General features: G+C 52.5%; 1 protein-coding gene across 2 annotated transcripts in view; it reads right to left on the reverse strand.

Moving 5' to 3' along the window:
- sema6cb (semaphorin 6Cb) overlaps positions 1 to 13,779 on the reverse strand; it is a 124,178-nt gene extending 110,399 nt beyond the window's left edge. The window contains exon 1 of one of the 2 annotated variants that reach the window (XM_088905315.1): positions 13,490 to 13,779. The gene's annotated coding sequence lies outside the window, so the exon portion shown is untranslated. The remainder of the gene's footprint in view (positions 1 to 13,489) is intronic. The other variant, XM_088905314.1, reaches the window with a different exon arrangement.
- Positions 13,780 to 15,598: the final 1,819 nt, after the last annotated feature.

Consider the following 15,598-nt stretch of genomic DNA (forward strand, 5'->3'; position numbering starts at 1 on the left):
CAGGAGCACAAAGGGACAGTTTGTACAATCCAGTCACACATTCTGCATGGATTAAGATCACCTCTCCAGTGACTGATAAGTCGACAAAGACATTAATGCCAACAGTTAATTAAGAAGAATAATCAAAAGGGTGGGGGGGGTGTCCTTCACAACTGTTCCTCTTTAACCTTGGTTTGGGATTGCTCGCCGACTGAAACGCTTGATATAATTTAATGTGATCATGCCTTCTGTTCCAGCGGGCCCCCTCTCCATTATTACCGAAGTGCTAAAGGAAAATCTGATGGGATTAATCCATTAACGCCCCAATAATGGCAGCTGACAAACAAAGCCAGAACACTTAATGGATCCCCTAGCCATCCTGCGGCAAAGAGCAGTCAGCCACTTAAACGCACAGCGCGGTTCCTCTCTACACTTGCACGGGACATCTGAAGCACGGAATACAGACTCCAAATCCTGCAACTCTCTTAAAAGGCCAAGGCTTTACAACACTTCCTGCAAAAGTACTTAAAGCACTTTATACAACTTGCCACACTTTTAAATCTGTTTCTCCTGCATTACTTAAACCTAAAAACGTTTTTGCAGCTCAATATTGGTATTGATCCAGCATACCTAATCGATTAGATGAACATTCCTGAACACTGGGGAAGAAATCAAGGCAGGGGAAGCATATTAGGGCTGGCTGGCTGGCTGGCTTCAACTTCCCCTCCGACAGGCTTTAGAAGAATGCGCAGCAGCAATATGCGCCCCATGGAAACCATTACCATGACTTGAGAACCTGTGATTTTTCTTCCACCCGAGATTCTGGCTGCAGGAGCGATTCACGAAGCGTGTGTGAGCTAAAGTTACAGCGAAATCCGCAAGCCCCACATCATGAGACAGACAAACAAGTAAGAAGGAGGAGGAGAAGCGCTGCTGTTCACAAATTGCTCGGAGGCCTGTGCCTGCGCTTGTTGACAGAGGCGCGCAGGCAAGCCTGCACATGGTTAAACCCGACACTCCCTCACTCCTGTCAGAACGAGGGGGAGAGGGGGCACAAGCTGGTGAACTGCCAAGGTCAAGCCTTGTACATGACACGACCTTACACTGACTGCCTTGCCTTTCGCTGAAGGATTTAAAAATAGCTCCTGTCCCAAGAAGCTTGCAAATTCAGAGGTGGTGTGTATTTGAGGGTGGGGGGGGGGGGGGCTGACAATGTCAAAAATAAGGATTTTTCCTGCTCATTTCAAGAGGCCAGATGTATCCAACTGCCCTTCTCCCTTCCCCTCCTCTGTACTTTTCTGCTAACTCTAGTAACCCTCACCAAAACAGTAAAACCGTCATTATAAAAGGTTGCGCAATGAGCAGGGATGAACTGGGGGCCACAAATCACTATAAACCTGGGGTCAGAGCACACGAAATGCAGGAATTTAGCAATCCTGCAAATCTCCGCCTCTGAAAACTTACCCCCGTTTCTTTCATTTTCTGCTTAATGTTATCCTGGAGAGCTACGAAGTCTTTTTACTTACAAAAACAACACGACTAAGCGGCCGACTGAGAAGAACGATCCCCTTCATGCCTTCAGATTGAGATATTGTACACAGCCCTTCATGCATTTAATGTAATTAAATACCACAGGCGCTGAGGAAAACCGAAAATATATGTGCATCTACGTGGCCGGACTGCTGGCACTGCTGAGCTGAAAAGGGATGAAAGAACAAAAAACATCTCAACCATTCTGCGCAAGCCTACGGAAACAAAATATTTAAGCCACGCCACAAACGCAAAATTCATAAGCAGCCCTAAATATAGCAAGGCTTTTGTCACGAAACAGAGTCCAAATGTTTTCTCCGACGGCTGCCAAATTCTCAGCCCCACTGTTTTGCTGGATAACTATCTGTGAGAAACTTTTGTGGTTTGAGACCCTCCCCCCCACCCCTGTCGGTCCTCCTCTCTGCAACAGGCCTGTGCACTTCCATGTGCTAAGAAAGGAATTCTGCATCCCTCGTCTTTTCCAAGAACAACAGACCCCCCCCCCCCCCCTCCCCAAGCTCCTCTACATGAGCATTCGTGGAAAAAAAAATTGGCAAGCATGATTCAAAACCTACGACACGTACTGTACAGTAACGGATAAAGACGCACACTGAACAGGCAGATCGGACAAAAATAAATATTGCCGCCACCTCCACTTGCCCCTGCCCCCGCAGAAAACGTTTCTACATGGCTGGTATCACCCCACCACCAACACCACCACACAAATACACTGTGATGTTTGTGACTGCTCTCTTTTGTGCACTTTGCTGTTATCTGTGTTTCACAGGAGTCCGCGCCTGTTTGCCAGAGCTCTTTAGAACAGAAGCTCCCTGAAATGAGATTTTCACAGTGATGAAGAAAATAAAAGATCGTGAACACTTACTATAAGGCCTACAGATCTAAATCCAACGTGCTTAGTTCCAGCGCCTAAAAGTTTACTATAGAGTGCTGACAGAAGCACCTTTTGTGACCACGGACCAAAACTATAAACTACTGACAAAAAAAAAAGCCTTTTAATTTACCTCAAGGTCTGGGGAAAAAGAAATTAAATGATGCACATTGTGCCCGAATGAGAGCAGAAAACCCCATTAGAAATCCAGAGACCTGACACAGAGAGAGTCCCAGGAGAGGTTAGATAATTACAGGCCCTGACACTTACATGCCCACCATGAAATACTGACTGGTAATAAAATTTAATACACACATGAAAATGGAAATGGTTTAGGCTTCATACCAGGAATACTAATCTCTTCCCTTAACATATGAAAAGGGAGCATAGACTGGACCAATTAAGAAGTCTGACCTATTTCTACCATCACAAAATGGTCAAAACCAATATTTGATGGCTGGTATCCAGCAGATGAGGGGCAAACTTATTGGCCTTCACTCCCAAATCCAAACAGGACAGGATGGACCGGCCAATCCCAATCTGCGTGCAGCTTTTACTTCAGCTAAAGCAAAAAGAGCTGACCGAGCATAACAGAACACATCCATGGAAAAAAAATAAATATGCCAAAGGTAACAGAAACTGCTAGCTGCTCTCCTCAAGTGTGTCACTCATGGGTCTCAACAGTGACCACAAAACCACAAATATACCCCTACACACACACACACTCGTATTTCTATACTTGTCAGGGCCTCTCATTGACTCTTGCTCTATGTTTATGTACTATTCTACACTCTGCCAAAACTAAGCCCCGCAGAGGGTGAAAACAGACCCGAAACAAACCGTTTCAGGACTCTCACATTTGAAAGACAATGCTATTCGTGCAACAGCAGGCCTGTTGACACCTCGCAGTGCCCGGTTCTCAGCAGCTGCCACTCTGCGAGGACATGCGCTCGCATCTGGTCCTCTGAAATGTAGTGCACCCGCACGCACGCATCACTGTCGCACACCGAGCGCGAAGAGGCACAGTCGACTCGGCTTAAACACGAGTCGCATCTCTCCTGGCATTAACACATGACCCTCACCTGCACCACAGAGCTTCCTGTACCAGTACTTCCTGAACAGGAGCTCTGCGACCTCTGTTTAATCCCCACGGTGCCTGACCTCGTCTGGGGGATCCGCCGCCAGTCAGTCACCTTCCATTTTTTTAAAAATGGAGATGCTCCCGACGGGAGAACTGGATCACGTTGTGACACGTTGGAGAAATAAAAAAACGATTTAAAAAAACACAGTGAGGGGATGTGGTACTTGTAGCCAGCTGGATGAGAATGCAGCTCTTTCTATATTCAAGCTCTTCTCCGTTCCTGCATTTTCGCAAAAGAACACAGTCGCTAGCAGTCCTGAAATGGTCCAACTTTCTGAAATTTAAATTCACAAAAACCTTGAAGTCTCATGCGCTCAGCACTAAAGAGATTCAGTTATCACCACCCATCAGCGAAGGTGATTTGCTTGACTTAGAGTACTAGAACATCTGGCACACAGTGCTGGCTACCATACAAGAGCCCAGCAGCCCAGCACACTTGGCACTACGCAAAACCACTACGCAAAAGGAGTCGCTCCCATTATTTCCACCCCCACAACACTAAGACTTCCTCTCTTTGGCAACACTGATTCTTTTTCACACTGGAGCCCCTTCAAAGGTGTCAGTACCTCTGGCAAGACCTGAAGGGGCTCGGTTCTTTACTCATCACTGCAGGAAGCAATCGCAGTTTTAAGAAACCCGACTGCTCCCTGCCAAATTCTCTCTCTCACCTCTCGTGGTGCAAGAGAACTTGCACATCCACAGATTTTGTGTAACAATTCCATTGTGCCAAAGGCCTTGTAGCAATAGCTGGTGATTAAGACTCTTAAATCAAAACACACAGAACGTGAACTGCAAGACAGGGGTTGTCGGATTTTTCTCGCGTCGGCACAGCAGCAAAAACGCCAGGGCCCTTACCCCACAGCTCCACGGTCCCGGGTTCAAAGTAGCACCGTCTGTGAGGAGCCAGTGCACGACCCCCTCTATTCATGACGATGTTCTACAGGACGTGCATGCTAGATAGGGCTGGAATCCTATTCCGGCTACGTCCTGCGACAGTGGGGGCAACCGGTTCATGCACCAGGCTTGTCCAGTGCCCTGGAAGGCCTGCACGCGCGCTGGGCAATCCGACATGCCAGGCACAGAGACGGCAGGCCGGTTCTTGGGCTGGACCGCATCGCCACTCTATACTACATGCTTAAGTGCCCCGCCCCGAACCCTGCGAGGAGGTTTTTTTTTTTAAAAGCTAAGCAGTGTCCACCCTTGGTCCCTTTGAGCTCTCTGACAAAAATAAGAATGCCGGACAGAAGGGGTTAATAAAGAAGCACAAAAAAAACACCCAGCAGGGTGACTGGAAGGAGAACCGAAGTCTATTCCGCAGGCGTCATTGTCCTCTGCTCAGCAATGGGAGGCTATTTCAGCGCTCATTACCTTGAGACCATTAGGAAAGACACAGTCATCGGCGGCGGCAGCTATGAGCATCGCGTAATTTAAGACAAAACTACGGCACGGCGGAAATTGGAAATAAAATTACACCCTTGCCTTAGTGCATCATTACCCATGCTAACCGACCAGCAGGTCTATCACACCAGAGGTGCCAGGGATACAATCTTACAAAGCTGAAACGCCCCAGCAACAGCCCCAGCTCTAAAAGTAATTTAGCTGCTATCAGGCCTCGCATTACAAAACCGGACTTGTATACGTCGCATACAAAGCCGACTAATGGAACAGGGGAGAGAAAGCAAGATCAAGAAGATGGGGAAATCCTCCTCCCTTCCCTAACATCACGCTCTTGAGAACAGCTGCTACAGGAACACTCAATTACCTCTCTGAAGTAACAGCATAGGAGCGACGTATATCGTGGTGTTTTTAAAGCTCATTTCCACAGACTAGTTACAGGGTTTCACCTAACCGCTCCATCAAAAGAATTTCCCTGCGGCCAGATCCTGAATTATTTAACTGATAATTCGCAGGATCGATATAATCCTTAAGGCGCCTCCTGTGCTGAAGTCCACACTGGACCGTGCCCAGCAAACCCGCTACAACGTCGGGGGCGTGGATCAGAGATGCTGAGCTCTACACAGAGAGGCCAGGGAATGGAACAACCACAGATCATGGAGAACTTTGACTGAATTATTTGGACCAATGATTACAGCTTAATTTGTACAACTGGACCCGTCTGCCAGGCTAATAGATGACTGATAAACCAGATGGACCAGGACTACAGAACTCCAGTTTCTCCTCCTGCTGGACAAACCACCTACTGACAACAGTGCTCTGCTGTTAGGCTCCGAGTTTGTGCCTCTCATTCCTGTCCCTTTGTTATTAAATGTACTGGTATACCATTTAATACTAATAAGGCAGGTCCAACATCCCCTATTTAAAATAAGCTGCTTAAGATCACAAGAGGAAAACATTCTTTATTTGCCCTGAAACTTTTAAAACAATCAAACCCCCCCTCTCCTTATGTGTGACGTTACCCACGTGGGACTGAAGAGATGAAGATCCTGCTGTGTACTGTATATAACTCATGCCTTTGGGGTCAGGGACCAGTCTGGCGATTCTGTGTGCGTTTCCCTGGCCCCTCTGGAGCTGCGTGAGTGGCGTGGAGGTGTGAGCAGCAGGCAGGACTGCAGATGGCGACTGGGGTGGAAGGAGAGGATACCGGCAATAGTGGAGGAATCTACCTGAAGCATGAGCTCCGAGTCCTGGGCCCGGAGGCCCACCCATTCCAGCCTGGCTTAATTAGTTGATTGAAGCCTTAATTGAACTGCGCGTCTGGATCATTCGCCAGTTACTTCTTTCTCCTCAAAAGCTTGGAAGTTTATGTTAGTTACGAAATACAGCAGTTAAAAGTCAACTTCCGACATTTTAAGGGCTGAAAACAATCCATCATTCTAAATGAACCCCGTCAATAAACCGGTTAACGGTTCAATTTGTTAACCAAAAGCTCGGCTGGAACAAAAACCTGCTGGTTTGCGAGCCTCCGGGAACAGGACCGGGAACCCTAGAGCACAGAATGAGCACCAACACGTGCTCAGTCATCAGCTCAGGAAACATCTCAGGATTTTCTCGATGCCGGGGCAATGCTGGAATAATTCCATTCATGCAATCTGAGACAAAAGCATTTATCTTGTGGAGGCGCCGAGCTTGAGACGACAACAACAAAAAAAAAAGATTAACGTGGACTTAAGAGATTCTGGAAAGCTAATTAACCTCCGCAATGTCAAAGACTGTAATTGTCAGGTGTGAACGTGCGTGTACGTTTCAAAATAATGAAATGATAACCAACAAGGCATTGTTAAGCAATATAAGAATTGCTGCTCACACAAACGGTCATTTGTTTTTCTGTACAAACACGGGACCTAAAGAACGCGACAGAAAAAGGCACAGGCACTAATTTTAGTAGCTACGATAAAGGCTTTTTGAAGAAAAAAAAAAGACTACTGTCGCAGGCCACACTGAGCAATCTTGAGCTTTATAGTGAACTTAATTAGACCCTTGAGCATGTGAACTTTTTCTAATTAACAGCCGTCTCGTTAAAGCCCAGGCCTGACTAATTAAGCCGCCCCTACAAAAGCGGAGAGTATCTGTTATTATAAGCTCGATTTGCTCGTTCTCCTTCTCCTCTCGATACGCCACCCAAAAGACCTCTCCGCATTTCCACCGATAACGGAAACGCAAAGAGACGAGTGGCGCGGAGACGGCACCGCTCGTGTTTTCCGACGCGACCTGCTCGTTAATTACCACAAGATCGCCGATCGGATAATGTCTCCTCGCCTCCGACGCGAGAAAAAGCTCACAGAGGCCCTAATGAGAGGCTGACTCCACGAGCACGAGGGCTGCCTGTACACCTGCCGTTTCGTGTAAAATAAAGAGCCCGACATCAGGCACGAGTGTTGGCTGAGCCTCTCTCTGTTTGCGAACAACCTGGCCTCGGACTCGAAAACTGAAACTATGCAGAGGGGGGAGGTGGTGGGGAGCGAACCCTGCGATGTCTCAGCTCTGAGAACGCAGGCGACAGCAGCCAGGCTTGAGCCATCAGGCTCCGGCACCTTTCCCGCTCTCGACCTCCCTGCGCCGCCCGTACAGCCGTCCGCACCGCCCGCCCCTCGCCCCGGGCGCGGCGAGCAGGCCGGCGGACGAGCAGGGCCCCAGCTCAAGCCGGACGCCGGTCCGGCTCTCCCGCCGCATCGGTCCGACTCGCAGGTCGTGAAGAGCCGGGGCGGATCTAGAGGCGCGGCTTTTCTTCCGCGAGGCCTATGGCACGCGCTATCGGGGCCCGCGGGCCGAACCGGGCCCCGCGGGAAGAGCAACCGATTTCCCACCACTGATCTCGAGATTTGTCGAGCAGCGTTTCTTGTTCGAGGAAACTCGGTCGGGGGCCTTCGCTGCCAAACGGGGGACGGAAGAGGTCCTACAGCAGGGACAAGATAGCGAAGAGGCTCAGCCCCCCCCCAGCCATATTTTACCAAGAAGAAAAACACATTTCTGAAGCGCGCCCATGACCAAACGCTGCGCTAGGATCTTCCTCTTCCTCAACAAAAAAGGAGAGAGAGAATCGCGCTCGGACAACGACTCCCGCGGCCCGTCTCCTCCTCCCCCCCCATTCCCTGGAATAGATGCAAAGTCCCTCATTATCCGGGGCCGCTCTCCCTAAGCCCATCCATATTCAAGAGCAACAGCAGCAGCCGCCTCGCCTCTGCCCCCGGTGCAGCGAGAGCGCGGACAGGACCCCGCCGTACGGAGAGAGAAAGAGAAGATGGTGTTGGTGGGGGGGCGGGGGGACACACGCCAGACATTTCCACAGGAAGTCGCCTCTCCTTGCTCAAGGCCGCGCTGAGGGAACCAGCGGGGGGCAAGAGGACAGGGCGGCGGCTCTGGAGCCCCGGCTGCAGGAGTCTCTCTCGCCGGGGTCTCCGCAGGAGGTGCGAGACTGTAACAGGAACGCTCTGCGCTCAGACCCCTCGCAGGCCCCAGCCAGCCAGCGGACCCATCGGCCCAGTTAGCTCCTCCGCCGCCACAGACGCGTTGACGCGGGGCGACCCAGGCTGAAGCTTCTAAGCGGTGCCGGGGTGCGAACGGGCGGCTCCGTCACCATGGCTGAGCGCTCGTGACGTCAGGGGTGGAGACCCCGCGCGCGGGCCTTGTGGGGCTCCGCTGACCAAGCATGGCTGCAAATCTCTGGGCGGGGGGGGCGCTGGAAGGACCATTTTTCATCAGAGGACCTCACCGCTACATCTGACCTCACTGCTAGCCGATCAAACCCGGCCCCGCAGACACAGCCCTGGAGTCATCGCCCCCTGCCCTTTCCAGAACTGCTCTGCTCATGGAGCCAACAGGCAGCGCTCGCTGCTCTCCCGCCCGAGCGCCGCTCTCACGGAAAAGGCTGGCGGAGAGCTCCGCTTCTAAAAGAGAGCTTGATGGGGGGCGGGGGGAGGAGAGAGAAAATACCTGACAGCCGAACGGGGAGTGTGCATTGGCACACAGCGACCCAGGGGGTGCTGAGCTCGGCCGTGCGATTTTCCGGGGAGACGCCCCCCCCCCCCGTCTCTGTGCTTCAGTTCTCGCAGGGCTGCGAGCGAGCTGGCGGGCGGGCGCGCGGGCGTTCGCACACCTCCCGGAAGGAGCGCGTGCCGCGAGCGCAACGCCGAAGACCGTCTGACTGCCCGCGCGCTTTCCCGCGTTTTGACGAAATGTGTTCGTCAGTTTAATATATAATATATACATTCAAAAATCTCACTTCTTATATTTTTATTCATGTTTTGAAACGAAGCACGCGACGAAGTTACACGTTCACGTTTAGGACGAAGAAATACTGACGTGAAGAAATAAAAATACAGTGATAATTGTAGTCAGATTTACGGGGACATTTTAATTGTGTCGAAACAGGACTCTAATTCCTCTGACTATTAAGGCCCTGTAAGAAAGAAAAACAGAATGACAACCGACACCAAAATGTTTTTTTTTCCCAAACGGTGCGACCTCCTTCATTTCAGCTAAAGGCTAACACAAACGACGAGGCACCGGAATAAACAAGGTTAAATTCCTTTGCAAAACACTTCAAGACTCGTCAAGAGAGAGAAACGAGCGGGGTCCTTCTCGTTTTGTACAATATAAACTTACCTCATAAAATGCCTCACTCTCCTCTGGCGAAATGTTCGTTTACTGTTATCAGCTCAGCGCGTTTCCCGTCCCCACTCGGTCGATAAACGCGAAATAAAATTTAAGATTAACAAAAACTACACGCCTGCGCATTCAGTTTTAAAACAAAACGCTTAACATGTGTTCAGCGAGACCTCCCCCGGCTTTACCTTTTAAAAATGGTGGTGCGGTGAATTTAAAACAAAACGAAAATAAAACACTGTGTCAGAATGCGAATGAAGCAATTAACGTTTCTTAATTGAATCCCGGTGACACCTCCCGCCCGCCTGGCACGCCGAGGCCCGACGGCGCGCGCTCGGCTCTACTCCAGCGCGAGCAAGTGTTGTTGTTGTCGCGCGCGCCGTGCGCACCGCTGCAGGAAGTTTTTCAGACTAATGAGACCCCGTTAACGCGGAATCGATTACTTCAGAACTACGAACACAACCACCAAAAAAAAAAGCTTCCGACGCCCCTGAGGCGCTCGTCTTTTTACTGCTTTGCGAAAGCGTTTCGGATTAGAAGGTCCGCTGTTCGGCTGCTTGCCCGCAGACACAAGCGCCGGAGAAACACCAGTAAAAGACGCCGTTACCGATCTGTGCCACTACCAACGCGCAACGGCGAGGAGATTATTTACTCATGTTCCTTCTTGGGTAAATAAGACGTCCGCCTGTCTGAGGGAAAGTACCAGCGCCGAGCTGCGGTTCCGAGACAGTCCTGCAACATCAGCCCTCCACGCTGAAGACTCGTGGTGCTTGATGACACCGCAGCACACGGAGAAAAACAAGCACAGTGTTGAATATTACATGACGGGGTTTATGGAGAAGCATCCTTAAATACCCGATAGAGCGGATAAACGCCCCTTTTCGTTTTTCAGAGGTTGCTAGGTACCGAAAGTGACCCGGACCGCTGCGTGAGCTGGTTCGGGAACTGCGATGGAGAGCCGATAGTTAAGGACGCTTGGGACTCACTGTCCTTACAATTCATTAGCAGACCGGGATGACGGCTCCCCTCCGTGGCCCAACGCTGGGACGATCACCCCTGACACCCTCGGCGATGTCACCGGAGTACGGGGAAGAGGCAAGAGGAGCTCGTCGTACAAGACGCGTATGAGCCTCACCTGTAACACCTCCCGTGTGTGTCTGCCGCGAGCAACAGGGTAGCTCTGGAAGCGTGCGCGAGCAGGACCCCTCAGCCGAGCACCTCCAGCGCGCGAGCCGCGTCTGCAGAGTCGGGTTCAGCAGCCACGCGAGCTCGCGAGCACAGGGCAGCGGAACTGTCAACCCGGGAGGGGAGGGGGGGCACATTAATTAAAAACACTCCCCCGTGGGGCGCGGTCCGGGCGATTCTGGTCAATCAGCAGGTGGATGCAGGACGGCCGCCACAGAAATGCAAACACGCAAAGCCGGACTCGAGCGCAGGGCAGCGGCACGGAGCGGCGAGTTGAAGGTTTAGGAATCGCGTTTCGAAAAATCGGGTGTTCTTACGGCACCGTAACGGGACACCGGGTCGCATAAATCGGCGCATCTTTTAAGTCGCTCTGCATAGAAGCTCCAGACAAATGAATAGCAACAACGAGCTAATTGCAATGCAATTAAGACCGTACAGCACGCGCTGCAGCAGTTCCCACCTGTGCTGGGGGCGAAGCCGCACCAACTACACGTCAGGTCGGACCGAGAGGCAGAAGCGGAGAATATATTAAAAGTAAATATCACTCGCTCCTCTGAGCAATTGCAGATGCCAGAGTCTGCGCCGGGCACATCTCTCCGGGAGAGCTACAGCCTTGAGAGATTCGGTGTCGGTCTTCCACTACAATAACCTACCAGCGCAGGAGCAATCCCTTTCTAACACCGGGGCGACCAGGGGTCCTTCAGCCACAGCGAGCGGGAATATGCCACTGAATCAGGTTCTCTTTCAATGGCGACACTGCCAGCGGCGGCAGGATGCTGTTGGGATGATCATGAACACTGCTCGCCAGGAAAGATCGGTAGAGCTTCGAGTGCTCAGTAAACTACAAAAAAGGCAAGATAAGCGCTTTTCTTTGTTTAAATCACCTCAAACTTTTCAGCGTCAAATGTCTTCTTGCCAATGAGCGCTGCCTTATAATGAATGACTCCGCTACACGGGGAGGCTGCGGGTTAGAAGGAGAGACGACACGACAGCGACCGAGACCAGCGTGACTCGCGCAGCCACAACAAAGGGTTTCAGGTGCCCGAGACAGAATCGTACAAATCTGTCCAAGGCACGCAGCGCAATCTCACGCGTCCGTGCAAGCGCTGAACTTTTCAAGAGGAAGCCGATGAAAAGCTTGAAATCATGTCATTCGTTGGCGTAAAGCGTGTCTTTCACGATGAAGGCGCAGTGCAACCAGCGTCTCCCCGTCACCGTTTCCAGACCGGAATCCGCTCGTTTGAAAGCACGTCATACACAACCGTCTGCGAGCGCCCGAAATGTAGGCTGTCCACAGCGGGCGAGGTAGCGCTGAACCAGCAATCGTGACCCCCTTGCCGGAACACGTCTCGTACGATCGCACCCTCGGTCTGCGCGCCCGGGCTCAGGGGACGGTCCCGGTGTCCTGCTGTTTCCAGAGCGGGTTCCGGCCAGATGACCGCTCTCGACCCGAAGCAGGAGCCGTCAAGAGACGGCGAGGCTATCGAGAGGGTGTCTTTCCTCAGGCTGCAGCAAGCGATCTCGAACGCGCGACCTCCACCAGCACGCACCTGTCTCCCGGGGGGCCGGCGGCGCGATGACCGCAGACAGGAGCCGCTAGTTACAACAAGTTCCGGGGGGGGGAAGGAACACGCCGTCTTTCACAGCGCTGAATACACAGAGAAGCCACTGAGGCGCGGGGCATCGCTGGCGAATGCCGGGGAAGCTGCAGCTCAGTCAAGTGCCGACAAGAAAGCGCTCGGCAGTGCCTGTGCCTGTTCAGGGAAACGGGACTGGCCGATACCGCGGTTTAGCAACAAAGCGTATTTGCAAACTAGGGAGATGAAATGCAATTTTGGCACCGAAGGCTAATTAAGCTGATCTCGCTGCAACGCGCTCCATGAACTAACTTTCTGCTTTCCCGGAGAAGACGTCGTGTTGATCGTGCATTTCACCCCCAAACCCCGATCGCCGCTTCTCCCCCGAGAAAGGCGCCGCGGAGCCCGGCAGCACCCGGAGAAACGACGAAGGAGCACGACTCGGAGGATCCAACCCGACCCCCCAGTCCCCGGAGAAACACGTTCATTTGGAAACATCATCATCCGACAGCCACAGCGACGAAGGTTCAGGGGGGACCGGCGAGGCAATTATGCGATCGCTAAGCACAGCGCGGACAGCGACTGGCTTGCAAAACCCGGGCAGTTCTTGCCAAGAGGGGATACGGGGAAATGTTCTAAGACGATAAAATAACAAGTCCAGTAAGTTGCGAAATGCGAATCCCTGCGCGCTCGCCAGACCGCATCTGTGGTAAAAGTCTCCTGTTTGTTTATCAGTGTTACTCAGTGGGGCTCCTCCAGCGAGCGCGGATAGGCAGTGCCGTACCTGCGCCGGCAGACCCCGTCAGGTACGAACCCAGGAGCAAGGGTGTTTATTTACGGGGGAGATTTCCGACCCCCCAGTCCCGGAATCACGAAACAAAACAAAAAAACTCCTGCTGTGTCGTACACTACAGTCCTCAAACCCTGTGCAGTTACAGCAGCAGCAGCAGCAACAACAACACCACAAGTTCTCCTCCGGTCGTGGCTCTCCGGGATCAACGAGAACACATCTGAAAGCGCACCCCCCGCATGCCCCCCAAAACCCGAGCGCAGCCGCCGGGGGAGGCGAAGTGGCCCCACGCAGTTGGCAGCTCGCAGGGGGGGGGGGGAAGAAGCCTCACTCACCTTGCCCGAGCTGACGGATCCGCCGGCGGAGAGTTCTCCTCCGATCCCAGCCAAACAATCCAGCGTTCCCGTCTCCACATATGCACAACAACAGCAACAACAACGACGACGATGATGATGATGATGATAATAATAATAATAATTAAAAAGCCGCACCCGCAAAACAAGGTTCGAGTCGGCTGTTCTGGGCGCTGGGGTTGTAATCCTTCGCAAGCGAACGACTGCGCACCGAGCTGGTTTCCAGAGCTCGGGCTGGCTGGCTGGCTGGCTCGCTGGCGCGGGGCTGGAGCGACACCGGGGGGGGCGGCGCGCGCCCCGCTCCGCGGACACGCCCCCCTCCCCGACGCCCGGCCAATAGCAGCCCGCCGGCGACCGCCCCTCTTCTCTCGAGCCCCTGCCATTAACCCTTCAGGTCACCTTCGTCACTGTCGAGCTCCGTTTCCAGACGCAGCGCCGGCCGTCCCCCCCCCCCTGTTTCGGCGCTACAGCTCTGCCCGGCGCAAAGGGGGCAGTAAGGCGTTAACACGGGCACGGCTGGGGAGCGGATCAGTCCCGCACCTGGAGTAGAAGGGCTGACGGTCAGCTCGGCTTTGGAAGCGCCGCAGCTCTTGTCACTCCAAAACACAGCGAGGTTTATATCACAGAGCAGCTTGGAGAAGAAGGGGAAAAAAACAACCCATTTTCATTTCATCTGTTGCCAGTTTCCCCCCCCCCCCCATTTTTCTGTCTCGTTTTGTTTTCCAGTTCGTGATAATTCTTTTGACGCGACTTGAGGTTTTCGCTGGATCTGAAGTACAAAGCGTCTCGCCTCCCTGCGAATCGAGAAGCTATCACGGGGACGCCAAGCATTCATTCCGCTGCCAGTCTGTAGAGCAAAAAAAACAAAACGACTTCGGCTCTGGGGTGTTTCTGCTTCACCCCAGACTCGCTTGCTGTGCCCCGCCAGTCGTCCGCTGGACTGGACCTGCCGGGCCAGCAATGTCAATCAGTCGCTTTTGAATGATCTTCGCCATTTGATGAAAAACCAGGCCCTCGGTACAGCACCTCATCCCCAAGGACACACCCTGTCAACCGCATTTTCTGGTGTGGTCGCTTCCTGGTAGTGCCACCTACGGCGCCTATGGAACGTCAGCCTGCTGAGCTTCCAGGTGTGGGTGAGGTCAGGCAGGAGGATGGCAGAGGTGCTGTTGTTAATGCACCACACTGCCAGGAGAACAGGTACATTCAGTCATTTTCTAACCACTTGATCCAATTCAGGGTCACTGGGGAGCCAGAGCCTATCCCAGCAAGCACCGGGCGCAAGGAATCCACTGTAATTACTAGAGGGATTAGTGAAGCACTGCAGCTTCCAGTCCATTACAGGATTTGCACATCAACAGCAGTTTAATTGTTTAATTAACATGGCAATTAATTGAGCCATCTAATTAAACAGTGGCCACATCAAGTAATTGGTATCTGAATGAATTTGAAGGCTGGGTGTCTTGTCTATCCAGACCGTTAAAAGGTGAATCCACCCCTCCACCCCCATAAGTGCCAGCAGCTCCATCACCCTGCAACTCCCAGCTGGCAGCCCACTAAAACAAAGCAGTTGTGAGCCTGGCCAGTACCTGGATGGGAGACCTCCTGGGAAAGCTAAGGCTGCTGCTGGAAAAGGTGCCTGCGTGACCAGTAGGGGGCGCTCACTCTGCGGTCTGTGTGGGTCCTAATGCCCCAGTACAGTGACGGGGACACTACACTGTAAAAAAGGAGCCGTCCTTCGGATGAGATTTAAAACCTAGTTCCTCTGTGGGCATAAAAAAATCCCAGAGCATTTCTCGAAAAGAGTAGGGGTGTTAACCCAGGAGTCCTGGCCAAATTCCCCCCTGGCCTTTACCAGTCATGGCCTCCTAATAACCCCCCTCTCTGAACTGGCTCCATCACTCTGCTCTGAGAGCTGGTGTGTGGGGATATGACTGGAGCAATCTGGCTGCTGGCGCATCATCCAGGTGGGGCTGCACACTGGTGCTGGTGGAGGGGATCCCCATGACCTGTACAGCGCTGGGAGTGGAGTGTCCAGGAAAGTGCTATAGAAGTGTGAGGAATTATGATTTTTACCCCCCCGGTGAGCTC

Source organism: Atractosteus spatula, chromosome 25 (assembly GCF_055471065.1).
Source record: "Atractosteus spatula isolate fAtrSpa1 chromosome 25, fAtrSpa1.hap1, whole genome shotgun sequence".
Taxonomy (NCBI): Eukaryota; Metazoa; Chordata; class Actinopteri; order Semionotiformes; family Lepisosteidae; genus Atractosteus; species Atractosteus spatula.